This window comes from Lycium barbarum, chromosome 8, assembly GCF_019175385.1.
Source record: "Lycium barbarum isolate Lr01 chromosome 8, ASM1917538v2, whole genome shotgun sequence".
Classification (NCBI taxonomy): Eukaryota; Viridiplantae; Streptophyta; class Magnoliopsida; order Solanales; family Solanaceae; genus Lycium; species Lycium barbarum.
Genome location: NC_083344.1, coordinates 84,361,186 through 84,375,914, shown reverse-complemented (window position 1 = coordinate 84,375,914; position 14,729 = coordinate 84,361,186).

The following is a 14,729-nucleotide window of genomic DNA, read 5'->3' as shown; positions in this document are numbered from 1 at the left end:
GCACATTGACCCGTGACCATAAGGCGTTATATACGCGTATATTATATGTATGTGGGGTATGGGGAAAGGGAGAGGCATTATATATGCATTACCACCTGATCAGGTTGTACACAGTGATGATGATTATGATGCCCGCAGGGGCTGCCCGAAGGGGCCTATATGATATATGGATCGAGTCGTACGTTCCTCGGCACTATTATATGATATATGGATTGGGCCGTACGTTCTTCGGCACTATTATATGGGATATGGATCGGGCCATACGTTCCTCGGCACTATGACCTATGCATATCATACGCCCTCAGAGGCATTTTCAGTAAGCAGAGATAGACAGATATGTTCAGAAAGTCAGACACATAGATGCATTCATACAGATGTATTCAGCAAGTCAGTTTAACTTTTGATTTTCAGAGTTTCTTCATGACTCCTATATGTATGTTACTCTTATGCCTTACATACTCAGTACATTATCTGTACTGACTCCCCTATTGTTCGGGGGGGCTTCGTTCATGCCTGCAGGTTCAGATAGCCAGGAAGACAGATCGCATCCTTAGGCTGCTTCTTCATCTAGATAGTGAAGAACTCCTCTCTTGCCGGAGTTGCCTTCTAGATCGGGTATATGTTTTGATATATATGGGTATCGAAGGGGCCCTGTCCCATCCGTAGCATGTCCAGTTTGTCAGCAGAGGCTCATAGATGCTTAAATTCAGTTAGACAGTGTGGCCCGCTCAGCACATGTTTGGTTATATAGTTTTATCGGGTAGCCTTTTCTGCTTGTATCCCGGTTCAGTTTAGTGATGCATGTATATATATCTTTTGAGGGTTGTGACCCTCCAGTTTATGATATCTATCAGTCAGCAGATCATGTTGTGAGCGCCCTCAGGTGGCCCAGAATGAGCATGAGCAGGTATGTTATGTATGTTTTGTGGCATCTAGGAGGTCAGCTTCTGGGTGTCCATCATAGCCCTGCGATTGGGCTGTGCCAAAAGTGGTATCAGAGCTGTTCGTTCTAGGGTTGTCTATGAGCCGTATCCAGCAGAGTCTTGTCTATGGGTATGTCGTCCATCACACTTATAGGCAGGAGGCTGCAGGATATTTAGGATAGTCATCTTTCTTTCTGATCATAGATCGTGCAGTGGAGCCAATGATAGGAAAGCTCGTTCTTGGTACGATTTTTGTTAAATTGCAAGATTGTATTGGAGAAGAGGACAAGTTCAGTTAATGGGAGTGTATGTAAGGCTCCAAAGGTGGACATGAGATCCGTATCACCCGTCGACTCAGGATTGAGGATGTCAAGAGGTATAAAAAGGAGCATCAGCTATTCCATTGAGACGGACCCATCGGAGGATATGGCTCCAGTAGGAGGAGACCCGACTGAGAAATCATACGACAAAGACCCGTTTAAAGGTTCACGAGACTCCTATGGACGAAGACGCAATTGAGGAAGTACAGAGCTTGGCACATCCATATTTTCCCTACATTTTAGCATTATGTTAGGCCAGCTTCTGATGTTAGTATCACAAAGGTACCTAGTTCTCTATCTTGGGATTTAGTTAACCAGGAGTTACCTACAGGTCGTAGGGAGTACAAGATAGAGGAAGAAGAGAGTCAGTTAAGGAGCAGTGCTTTTAATAAGGACAAAGGGGCTTTATTCCTAGATATATCCGACCTAAGTTCTCCAGTATCTTATTTACAGGTATATGGCCCTTTCTGTCAAAACCAGTTATGGTTTATATGTAGATGACCTAATCTCAGGATATCATCGATCATTCGTTACTCTGGGGCCTCAAAAAGTTGATAATGGATTGTTCTTATGAATAATTATAGTCAGGAAATCCTTATTACAAACATGGATTTTGAAGTGAGAATTGAAATTTTAAGTCATATAAGTTTATGTACTCTCAGAAAGATTTCTCAGGGATGGGTACAGAAGTTGTAGTATGACTAAGCAGATAAGGTGGGACATAAGAATTGTAAGAAATTGAAGAAAGATGAGGTGATATTTCATCCCCTACACTTATTAGCAGTATTAGATTGAAGCACCCTGGGCTTATAATATATAAGCCTTTAAGAGGAAAAAAACGGAAAGAAAAAAAAGTCGAATAAAGGAATAAGGCACCAATGATAAAAGGTGTAGTAGATACGAGTAGATGATATTTGCAGATACCTATGGAAAAGGAGTGCGGTATGTGATCAAAGAAAAGGATACTGGATGATTTGTATTAATAGTGTATGTAAATCAAGGCTTCATAGACCAGAAAGTAAGGAGCAGGATCAGAAAGTGAGTTAATCAATGAATTTGAGGTCCTTGGCAAGGACCAAATTATAGAATATACATAATTTTGACTAAGGATTACAAGATGGTTATAAGGTAGCTTGTGGGAGTAATTGTTAAGGTCAACGTCTTGAAGGATTGCAAGTTTTGTGATATATAAAAAACCAAGCCATTTAAAGTCAAGGAGCGAATTATGTATTCTGCCAAAGGATATGTTTTAATGCAGGATAGGGAATAAGATATTAAGCGGAACATTATAGGAATATCTGTGAGTAGCCTATAAAGTATATAGTATTCCTTCCAAGGTATACGGACCGGAATGATATAGTCTACAAAATAAATTGGGTGCAGACCTTCAAAGGCACTCAAGTCATGCAAAGTTGTATAAGTACCAAGGAATAAGTTTATCTCTTGTCCTAAGATCGAGAAGATGAATCAGAAACAAGTATGCATACCGTATGATTGGAGTTCATATTATGAAAGCCAAGTTATCGATCTTCCAGATCAACTTTATGGTGAATAAGTTTTAGGGATGTCTGAGGGAGACCCCAAGACTTCCTCTAAGTAAAGGATTAGTCTTGCTAAACAAAAGTATTATTAAATGCGCAGCCAATATTTACTTTGCCTTATGCAAATGATCCCTACGAAGTTGAAGAAAATAAAGATTATTTGAAGGATCAGTTGAATCAATTCGGTCTATAAGGGAGAGGATAGCTCCTTGCATATGTACAAGTGATTGTAAGCAGCTAAATAAAATGATAGCTAAGGATGAGCAAGTATGATTAAGGGTTGACGATTTGTTTTGCTAGCACAGAATGCTTCCGTAAAGATGAACATGGGCTCCAGTTATTCCCAGATAAAGGTCAGGGGAAAGGGGTCCCAAATACAACTTTCAAGATCAGGAAAGTTACCTCGAGTTTTGAGCAACGTCATTTGGATTGACTAAGGCCCTAGAAGTATTATGGGCTTGATGAGTAAGTGTGTTTAGACTCCTCCGAAACCTATTCGTAACAGTGTTCCTAGACGATCTTGGGGTTACTCTTGCTCAAAGTCAGAGCATGTTGTTCGTTACGTGCAGACTTATAGTTTTTAGGATCAGGAATTGTCGGCTCAGAAGTTTTTCCAAATCAAACGGTATAGTGCTTCTAAGGTTAGAATTAAGGAGAGTTGAAGCTATACAGAATTGCCCAAAGGCTAGAAAACTTATAGAAGTCGGTGATTTCTTGGACTTAGCAAGTTATTATTGGAATCTTGTGAAGGATTTTTTTTTTTCACATTTTGTGCCACTAATAAACTGGCCAAGGAAACATCCAGACTTCACAGGATTGATAATTGTAAGCCTAAGTTTCCAAAAGATGAGTAACAAGTTAAGTTTCAGCATCAAGTGTAACATTCCTAAAGGGACCGGATAGCCATATCACGCGCTATGATGATTCAAGCATTGAGCTAAGTTATAGATTGATACAGCGTGGTGAGATTATAGCTCATGCCTCAGGATAGCTGTAAAGGTACAAGAAGAATCATTCGACCTATGCTCTTAAGCTAGTTATAGTTATGTGCACAGGAAAGGATATATTGGGGTACCGTCGATATTAATTATATAAGTACCCTAAGAAGTTGTAGCGCACCCTTAATCAAAGATGGTTAAGTTTACAACAAGGTCAATAGATAGAATGATGGAAAGACTCCGATGATTGGGAAGTCAATGGAAGCAAAGAAAGTCGCTAATGTTCGATCCACAGATCTAGAGTAACTCAGTTTATGTTAAGATAAAGAGGAAATGTTAAGGACTTGTGAGTTCAGCAGTTCGTCAGTATCAGAATTGATTAGTAAACTTAGATCATGGCATCTATCTGGGGCATAGCCTTATTAAGTCAAGGAAAAATAGTTCGTTGAATTTGATGTCAGCTCATTATAGGATTACGGATCCTCAAGGGAGAAGCTACCCTTATACATCCTATGGACTGGAATTATACTGAAGCAGATTATCCAACGTGATCAGATTGACGACTGATGAAAAGAAAAGCTTATTGCCTCGTTATACTAGGCAGTTGAGAACAGCAAGGACATACATTGATACTACTAAAAAGGGAATAAGGAAAGACATAGCAAACTTCATAATGCAACGAAAGTGAGATAACAGGAGTTCAGTAAGTTATAGCAAGTTATTGAAATTCCAATTCAGAGATGAGAAATCATCAGTACAGATGACCATGTTACCATGGAAGTTTAATTCAGTTAGGGAAATTACCAATAGGCCTATGGAATTAGCCTATTTCCTGTCCATCAGGACTACTTGTACAGCAGAGGACTACGTAAATCCTTTGTCAGGGGGAATAGTATGATATGTCCATTGCTTATGTCTGTCATTCAGATAAGGGAAGCGCAGATTATAGCTCACTCCAAAAGGATTTAAAGACTCTAGATAAGTCTTGCTTAAGCTGAGCATACCATGAGATACTTAAGGATACGCTACAAGTTTGCGTGACAGATTTCAAAGGTAACCGAGATGACCCCTAACGCTTATTGAGATCAATATTTCGGTATTCAGATGAATCTATACAAGGTTGGGATCAGATTCATATATTAATAGCAAATAGTAGAAGGATCTAGTATTCCCAGAATCGACAAGAGTTCCCCCGCCTATATCAGACTAAGTACTCTGGGAAGTACCATCTCAGAAGAACGCAATGAAATTTAGAAAGCAGAGCAAACTTAGCGTTTGATATATTGAGCCTTACAGATTATACGCAAGCCAGTGACTTAAAACCCTTTTCAGACCTAGAGTCAGCACCCCACGATTTATGTGTCAATTCTTTCAGAATCATACCAGTTAATGATGGTCAGATTACAGAGCAGCTATGTACAGTTACTGTATGAGAAAACTCCAGCGCCATACTTGATAGCCAACTCCAAAGATTGAGGTTAAAACCAAGAAAGTAAAGTTGAAGTCCTTTAAAGAAGTCGAAGAGTGATGCATAAGGCTGAAGATCTCAGAGTATGGACTGGAACGGTAGGACCATGTAGAGTTATTAGCGAGAAAATTTCATTCGATTCGTAGAGTCTGCGAATGGCCTATAGGTTACCAAGAGGCATGAAACACTTCAAGGGTTGTAAGGTTTCTAATAAATCAACGAGGGACATAGGTGAGTTATAAGTCTTGTGTAAAGGTTGAGAGGTAAGACGAAGTGAATGATACATCTTGAAGGAATAGCTTATAAAAGAAGACGGAGTTGAGTTATGACTAAGTGTTCTAATATGCAAGATATAAGAGAAAGGAATTGAAGAAGATAAGTTCATTGAAAGTTCACATTAACATCCCCTATAAGGTTTCTGATAAGGACTTGAGTTAAGTCGACATTCGAGGACGAATGTTCCTAAGGGGCGAGGATGTTACACCTCGAAAATGTTCGCGTCATGTGCGTTGTGAGTAAACTAACGCAAGCTCGACGTGGTCATGGAACCATTATAAGGTTAATGAATACTATTAACAAGTGTTAAGCAGGCATCTAAAGGTTCCGGGATCAAGCAAATCGAAGAAAATAAGTTTGTCGAAAATTTGGAAAAAGGTTGACAGAATTTTGGGTCAACTTTGGAGGGGTATATCTCCTAGTATATTAGGAGTTTTAAGGTGTTTCAATAGTCTAAAATGAAGCCCGTCGAGTCTAGTTTTCAAAGAAACAAACCGATTGTCAATACGACATCGGAGTAGAGAATTATGGACGTTACAAGTTAGGATAAAAGAGCAGAAACGCGCGCTACAGTAACCGACGTGCTACAGTAACAACTACAGTGCCCGAACCGACTTTATCCATCTATAAAAGGGTCAAAACCCCATTTTTTCACCAAAAATCAGATCTAAAGGCTCATATAGGGTCATTTTGGTCATAAAAAATTGAGAGATTTGAGTGACTTTAGCTAATCAAGGCTCGGGTGGTGCATAGTTGTGGCTATAGCATCGTTTTGCGGTGGAATTTGGAATGGATTCAAGGTGAACATCGTAGATATTTCTATTTTAATAAGACTAAGGTATGAATCTTTCCTTATTAATGTTGACTTAGGTTTATTTACGAAGGTAGAGCGATTAAATGAGCGTATAGTTAATTTATCGGTTAAGAAATTGGATAAACATCATATGAGATGTCTTATGGAGTATGTTGATGTTAGTGATGATGTTGTTGATGTTGGTATTGTTGTTGTTGTTGTTGTTGTTGTTGGTAATTGCGATTTTGGGCTAGGGATATAAACAGGGGAGATGCTGCCGAAATTTCGGTAGATTCTAGAAAGAGTTAGTTTGATGGCTTAAGAGAGGCCTATGAAGATGAGTCTAATAATAGTATAAATTTTATTGAATATAGATTTACAAGCCTGGGAGGCTAAGCGTTGAGTAGTTAAAGTTAAGGCGACCAAAAAGGTATGTTAAGGCTTTCCCTTTCTTTCTTTTTAGCATGATCCTATGATATGAGCGAACAACGAGTAAACGAGCTTCCATATTACTCTACTCCAGAAGCATTAGGAGTACTTCAGTCTTTGATGTTCTTGTACCCTTTTTATGATTGTCCCTTCTGTTCATGGGTCCTAAGTTTTGTATCATGATTATGTTAGTTCACATTTATGCATTGCATTCATTTATATATATGCACATTGACCCGTGACCAGAAGGCGTTATATACGCGTATATTATATGTATGTGGGGTATGGGGAAAAGGCGAGGCGTTATATATGCATTACCACCTGATCAGGTTGTACACAGTGATGATGATTATGATGCCCGCAGGGGCTACCCGAAGGGGTCTATATGATATATGGATCGAGTCGTACGTTCCTCAGCACTATTATATGATATATGGATCGGGTCGTACGTTCTTCGGCACTATTATATAGGATATGGATCGGGCCATACGTTCCTCGGCACTATGACCTATGCATATCATACGCCGTCAGAGGCATTTTCAGTAAGCAGAGATAGACAGATATGTTCAGAAAGTCAGACACATAGATGCATTCATAAAGATGTATTCAGCAAGTCAGTTTAGCTTTTGATTTTCAGAGTGTCTTCATGACTCCTATATGTATGTTACTCTTCTGCCTTACATACTCAGTACATTATACGTACTGACTCCCCTATTGTTCGGGGGGTTGCGTTAATGCCTGCAGGTTCAGATAGCCAGGAAGACAGATCGCATCCTTAGGCTACTTCTTCAGCTAGATAGCGAAGCACTCCTCTCTTCCTGGAGTTGCCTTCTAAATCGGGTATATGTTTTGATATATATGGGTAGGGAAGGGGCCCTGTCCCATCCATAGCATGTCCAGTATGTCAGCAGAAGCTCATAGACGCTTATATTCAATCAGACAGTGTGGCCCGCTCAGCACATGTTTGGTTATATAGTTTTATCGGGTAGCCTTTTCGGTTTGTATCCCGGTTTAGTTTAGTGATGCATGTATATATATCTTTTGAGGGCTGTGACCCTCCAGTTTATGATATCTATCAAGCAGCAGATCATGTTGGGAGCGCCCTCAGGTGGCCCAGAATGAGCATGAGCAGGTATGTATGTATGTTTTGTGGCATCTAGGAGGTCAGCTTTTGGGTGTCCGTCATAGCCCTCCGGTCGGGCTGTGACAGATTCCATTTTTGGAGAATTCCAAAGCTTGTGGATTTGATGCTATTATGATATTATTGAGCTTAATTCATGATTTTCTTGATTTTATTCATTGTTGTTGATTTCACCTTATGATAATTGTTCCTTCAAGGTGAGATATAGCGACGATGATTGATCCATAATATAAATCGGAGGTTACCGATCTTACGTCACTCCGATAGAGTAGTAACATCTAATTGGGCTTTCGTGCATGTTATATGTATTTATATATGTGTAATTTAGATACTTACCGAGCCTTAACGGCGGGGCAAGATACTATACATATGTTACCGCGCCTTAATGGCCGGGCAAGATACTATATATATATTACCGCGCCTTAACGACCGGGCAAGATACTATATATATATTACCTCGCCTTAACGGCCGGGCAAGATACTATATATATATATATATTACCGCGCCTTAACAACCGCACAAGATACTATATATATACAACACCGAGCCTCAATGGCCGGTCAGGATACTATATATGTATATATGGAAAAGTTTTTTTAAAAAAACCTAAGCATGCACGATATCCGCCTTAAAAAGACATTCAGAGGCACTGGTTAATCTCTTTTATATTACTTTATCTTCATACTTTCATTATGTTGTTATGCATGCCTTATATACTCAGTACATTATTCGTACTGACGTCCTTTCTTGTGGATGCTGCGTTCATGCCCGCAGGTAGACAGGTAGGCTGATCTGATCCTTAGGGCTTCATCAGGGGAGTCTCAGGAGCGCTCCATTTGCTTCGGAGCAGCACTCTTTTGTGTATATACTTGGACATGGAGGAGTCTTGTCCCATCCTTATGAATTCTTGTATTCTATATAGAAGCTCGTAGATAGATGTATGTATCCAGATGCTTCATAACCTTATCAGTTCATATTGTTGTATAATATTATGGTAGCCTTGTCGGCTTGTGACGATAGGCATAGTTGTTGACGGTTTTGTAGAGCTGTGCAGGTATTTTGTAATATATGAACCTTTATAGATTATGATACCCATGAGCTATCTTTGTGGTCTACCTAGAGATGGTTATGAGATGTATGTTTAGAGGTGCTCGGTAGGTTCGCTCCGGGTGCCTGTCATGGCCCCCTAGTTGGGTCGTGACAAAAGTGGTATCAGAGCAGTTTGTCCTAAGGTGTGCCTACAAGCCGTGTCCAGTAGAGTCTTATTTATGGGTTTGAAGCGCGCCACACTTACAAACGGGAGGCTACGAGGCATTTAGGAATGATTGACCTTTCTTTCTCATCTTAGATCGTGTGATAGAGCTATATTATCAGGATTCCCTTTTTCCTAATTGTTTGCTATGATTTCAGCTATGCCTATGAAGAGGAAAGCTACAGCAGCCTAGAAGGGCAAAATAGTCGCCGGAAGGTGGACTGAATGGGAGCCACCGGCAGATATGGAGGAGGGTGAGTTCCACAATGAGGTTCTATCTCGAACCTCTCCTACTTTACCCATTTTAGAGGAGAAAGAAGGGGCCTCAGCTCCAACTCCAATACCCCCAGTTCCCTCACCAAATGCCACGGGCCAGGAGATGAAACAGGCCATTCTTTTGCTGACTCAGTTAGTCGCCGCTCAGGCCCAGTGGCAAAGTACGAGACATGGTGACAGAGTTTTCAGTGCTAGAGCTCGTGATTTCATTAGTTTGAATCCTCCAAAAATTTTTGGGTCAAAACCGGATGAGGACCCGCAAAGCTTTATAGATGAAATATCCAGAACCTTGCGGATAATACCCGCTTCGGATGTGGAGTCGGAAGAGTTGGCCTCCTATAGATTACGAGATGTTGCGGTTCATTGGTATACAGTTTAGATGTCTTCTAGAGGAGTCAATGCACCTCCCTTGGTATGGCAAGAGTTCGTAGATGCCTTCCTCCGACATAATTTGCCACCAGAGGTTCGACGGGCCAGAGCTGACGAGTTTTTGAATCTTAAGCAAGGGAATATGAGTGCTCGAGAGTACAGTCTTCGCTTTAATTCCTTAGGAAGGTATGCTCCAGCCATGGTAACCGATATGGGGGACCGCATGCACCGGTTCGTGAGTGGATTGGGGCCACATTTGATTAAGGAGTTGTTGACGGCCTCACTTTAGGAAGGAATGGACATTTCTTGTATTCAGGCCCATGCCCAGAATTTGGAAGGACAACAGCAGCTACAAAAGAGTGAGTGTGACTATGATAGAGGTTATAGTAAGAGGGCCAGATCTTCCGGTGTTGTTAGTGAGTATAGAGGAGGTTAGGGGCAGCAGCATTCTAGGCACTCAGGCCATTCAGTGGCTAGTGCACCTCCTCGGTTTGTAAGCAAGAGATTTGATCGTCCTAATTAATTCGGACGGGGTCAGAGCTCTAGAGTTTCAGGTTCCCAGTATAGAGGGGAATCCGGTCAGATAAGACCACCCTTACCATGGTGTAATCAATTTGGTAAGCCACATTCTGGACCGTGTGGCTTGGGTTCGGATGTTTGCAATGTCTGTGGTCAGCCAGGTCATATTATGCATAAGTGTCCATTTCTAGGCCGTCGAAGGATGGTGCAGCCTACCGGATCGGCAACCATATCATCGTCATTGGTGTGCCCTCTGGGATGAGACACTCAGACATCAGCAGGTCGTGGTAGAGGTAGAGGGGGAGCGTCCAGCTTGAGCAGTCCTCAAAACCGTATTCACGCATTAACGGGTCGACAGGACTTGGACTCTTCACCGATGTTGTTACAGGTGTATTGTCAGTATTTTCTTATGATTTGTATGCATTGATTGATCCAGGTTCTACATCGTTATATATTCCTCCTTATATTCTGATTGGATTGGGGCGAAACTTGAGTCGATTAAACCTTTCAAAGTGTTTCATTAATGAGATGTTAGTATGATTAGATAGGAGTTGTAACTTCTTCTCGAAGTAAGAAGTGGAAGGGGATAAGTATGTGTTTAAATATAACCCTTGAGTATAAATATGCTAATGATTTAAGATTACAAAGGGGTAGGAGAGATAAGAGAACGATGTGCGTTACTAAGCCAGATATTGACAATGGCCTTTTTATCATATAAAATATATTGGCAGGGATGTTGTACGGAGGTACGAGTATAAGGAGATATGGATATAAGACAAAGTTAGGACTAAGGTACATAAAGATTCTTTTTCAGAAGTTTTCTTGTCACAAGATTATTGAGTTAGTCGTTGAATAGCTAATGAAGGATGTGAATGATGCTTTGAAGAAATTAGTGGTATAATGGTTTATGAATAATTTTGAAGTCATAATTTGATATAAGATGTACCCTTCATTAAGGAGATGAATTTGTAGTTTAAAAGAGATTTGTCTAAAGACCGAGTGTTTATGTGGCAAAGAGAAGGAGGAATATTAACAATCAGGGCAGATTTTAAGAATAAATTGTGCTAGATACCATCACGGTGATGAAATGGGGAAAGCGAATAATAGGAGAAAGGTGATCTTGGAAGAATAGTAAAGAAACTATGAAAACCCTTTTGATGAAAGCTTAGGCCCATCCAGGACTAGTACGTCTATGAGAATATGTGACTCGTTACAAATATGTGCAACCGCCCAGATAAATTTAGACGGCGAATAGTCATGACTAAGATTAGTTACGGATTCGCTGAGAATATGTACTTGCAAGAAAAAGGAGAACTAATGGGATGTTAAATATAGAATAATGGGCTAACACCTTAAGGGGGGATGATGACACAAACAAGTATTGGATCAGTAGTAGGCCTTGTTAAAAGATGGAAATCTAATATCCATATGGACCAGTTAGTATGGATTGAATTTGTATATGGTATTAGTCATCATTCCAATATCCATATGGCTCACATGAAGCTTTATAAGAATGAGAGAATGTCATATTGTTTGAAATTTGGAATCTCATTCTGGAGAAATTTACGAAAATTAATAAAGAAAGTAAGTATGACCTTTGGATATCTTTGACTTCGCAAGATGATAGTCCAAGGACCTACTAGATTTACCCCCAAAAATCGAAATCGGTATATTCAGTCTTTTACATGTCTATGTTTCGCAAGTGTATTGAGAAATTCCCCCATAGTTGTACCAATTGATGATATTTGGAGTACATAAAAATTATCGTATGAGGAAGTCCCTACTACCCTCTCAGATCGCAAAAGGTCTAGGATTGTGGATTAAAAACCAGAGAGGTAGCTTTGGTAATAGTACTATGAAAGAATATGAAGGTAGAAGAGATGACTTGAAAAGTTAAGAAAGATATAAGATCCTAGTATCCGCATTTGTCTCCATTACTAAAGGATATCTAGATTGAGACATTATAACCTTCAGGTTGGTAGTACTACAGCTACACAGGAAGCTCTACTGAAAACTCCCATAAGATCTCTGAGAGTTCAACATTCAAGGACGAATGTTTTTAAAGGGGGGAAAATGTTACACACCAAAAAAATTCTCGTCATTTGTAAGCTAACGTAAGCACGGAGAGGTTATGGAACTCTTATAAGGTTAAGAAATAATCTTAGCAAGTGTAAATCAAGTGTCTAAAGGTTCCGGGATCAAGCAAATCGAAGAAAATAAGTTTGTCAAAAATTTGGAAAAAAATTGGCAGAATTTTGGGTCTAACTTTGGAGGGTATATCCCTGAGTATATCAGGAGTTTTGAGGTGCTTCAAGAGCCTAAAATAAAGTTCGTTGAGTCTAGTTTCCAACTCAATAAACCATTTGTCGATACGACAACGGAGTAGGGAGTTATGGACATTTTAAAACGGACTGTCAAAAGCCCGCGAACCTACGCGAAAATTCTAGAAACCACTTAAAAAGGCCCAACAATTTGGGCCCATTAGTCCAAAACCGAATTGGACTATTATATATATGTCACGGCCCAACCCCGTAGGCCGTGACTAGTGCCCAAGCTGGACACTCGTATACATACCTGTTAGCTATAATCAACCCGAAACTAAACATAATATGGAAACTTGTAAAAACAAAACGTCGTCTCAGAACTGTCACACATATACATCAAGGTAACCTGTCTCCTGAGGAGTGACAATCAATTAAGCATGACATAATACACAAGCCGACAAGGCTGCCTCTACATACGGGAACATCCCGAAATATATATATATACAAGCCGACAAGGCTGCTACTACATACAACATCCCAAAATATATGTATATGCAAGCCGACAAGGCCGCCACTACGTATGGGAACGTCCCAAATATAAGTCATGCTAACACAGCCGAACAACATCTGTACACAACCCACACATATGTCTACAGACCTCTAAGAGTATCAACAGTGACATATGACGGGACAGGGCCCCGCCGTACCCCTGGATAAACATATATATACATCAAAAGGATTTGTACCAAAAGTCTAGGCTCCGGAACAATGGAGCACTCCAAGACAGCTGAGTAGAAGTCCTAAGCTGGAGGATCACCAAAGCGAGTATCTGCACCTGCGGGCATGAAACGTAGCCCCCCCGAAGAAAAGGGGTCAGTACGAGATATGTACTGAGTATATAAAGCATGAAATACATTAAGTAAGATCACAATTGAAGTAGAGGTTCCAGGAGACAAGTATGATAATCAAGAAATCACTGTACCTGTGCCTTAAGAAACAAAATCATGCATATCATTATCATATACCTTACCCGGCCCATTATAGGACTCGGTGAATAAAGTCATGTACACGTATACCATACCCGGCCCATCATGGGACTCGGTGCCATAATCATATCATCATATCATCATATACATATACCGTACCCGGCCCTCTAGTGAGGGACTCGGTGAACAATGCAGTGAAACTGTGCACGAATACATACCCGGCCCATCAGGGGACTCGGTGAAAGATATAATAACAGCGTGCACGAGCAGAGTAGTGAGTAACCATATGCAAATCAAATCATCATCTGAGACTCGATAGAATAGATAGAATGAACTAACACTTGAATATCAAGACAATAATCATATCAAGTATCCTTCGAATGTCACAATGGATTATATCAAAATAGAACTTCAGGAATCATAGACATGTACCAAGATAATGTGAAATAGCTTATGGAAGTCAAAGACATTAGTCATCGTAGAGTCTCTAAGGATAGGAGCTTATACATACCGACTACTATCCAACATATAGAAGACTTGATAGGCAATAGCTCAATCACCTTAAGAGTTCTAACATCAAGAAGTGAATAAGGATCATGGATCACACTCGAAACTTATGAATGGAATTATCCCAAAGTCCATATCATACATCACTTATATCTAAGACATGCCAAAAGAAAGAAGGGATAACTTTACATACCTTCAACGCTTATCCGTAATACAATACGTATACGCTGCCCGCAGTGTCTCAACCTATATTAAGACGTTAAGAACTATGGTTAAGCTATGGAAAGGTTCAAAACGTATTCCAACGTTAGTAGTTCGTTTCTAGAAGATTAGGCGGCATTTCCCTTATATTCAAGCCAACTATAAAACAACCAAATCAACATCCATAACCACACGTTTAAGTACTATATCAAGACTAATCAAGACAAGATTCGAGAACACTCCGAACAGCCCACATGACATTCCAATCAGCCCACATAATACAACATTCGATAATAATCTACATATGATTACAACATATTCAAGTTATCCTTAATGGTCTATAGTCATAACGTTTTCATCGAAACGACCTTGTAACAGCTCAACCAATACAACAATACAATATATAATCTTAACTATGCTTAATCCTCCAATTCAACAAGAATAACAACATGTCCAAAATAGCCCCTAATTAACAACATAGAGATGCCCGATAATCTTACGAACATCTACGGATACACCAAGCAA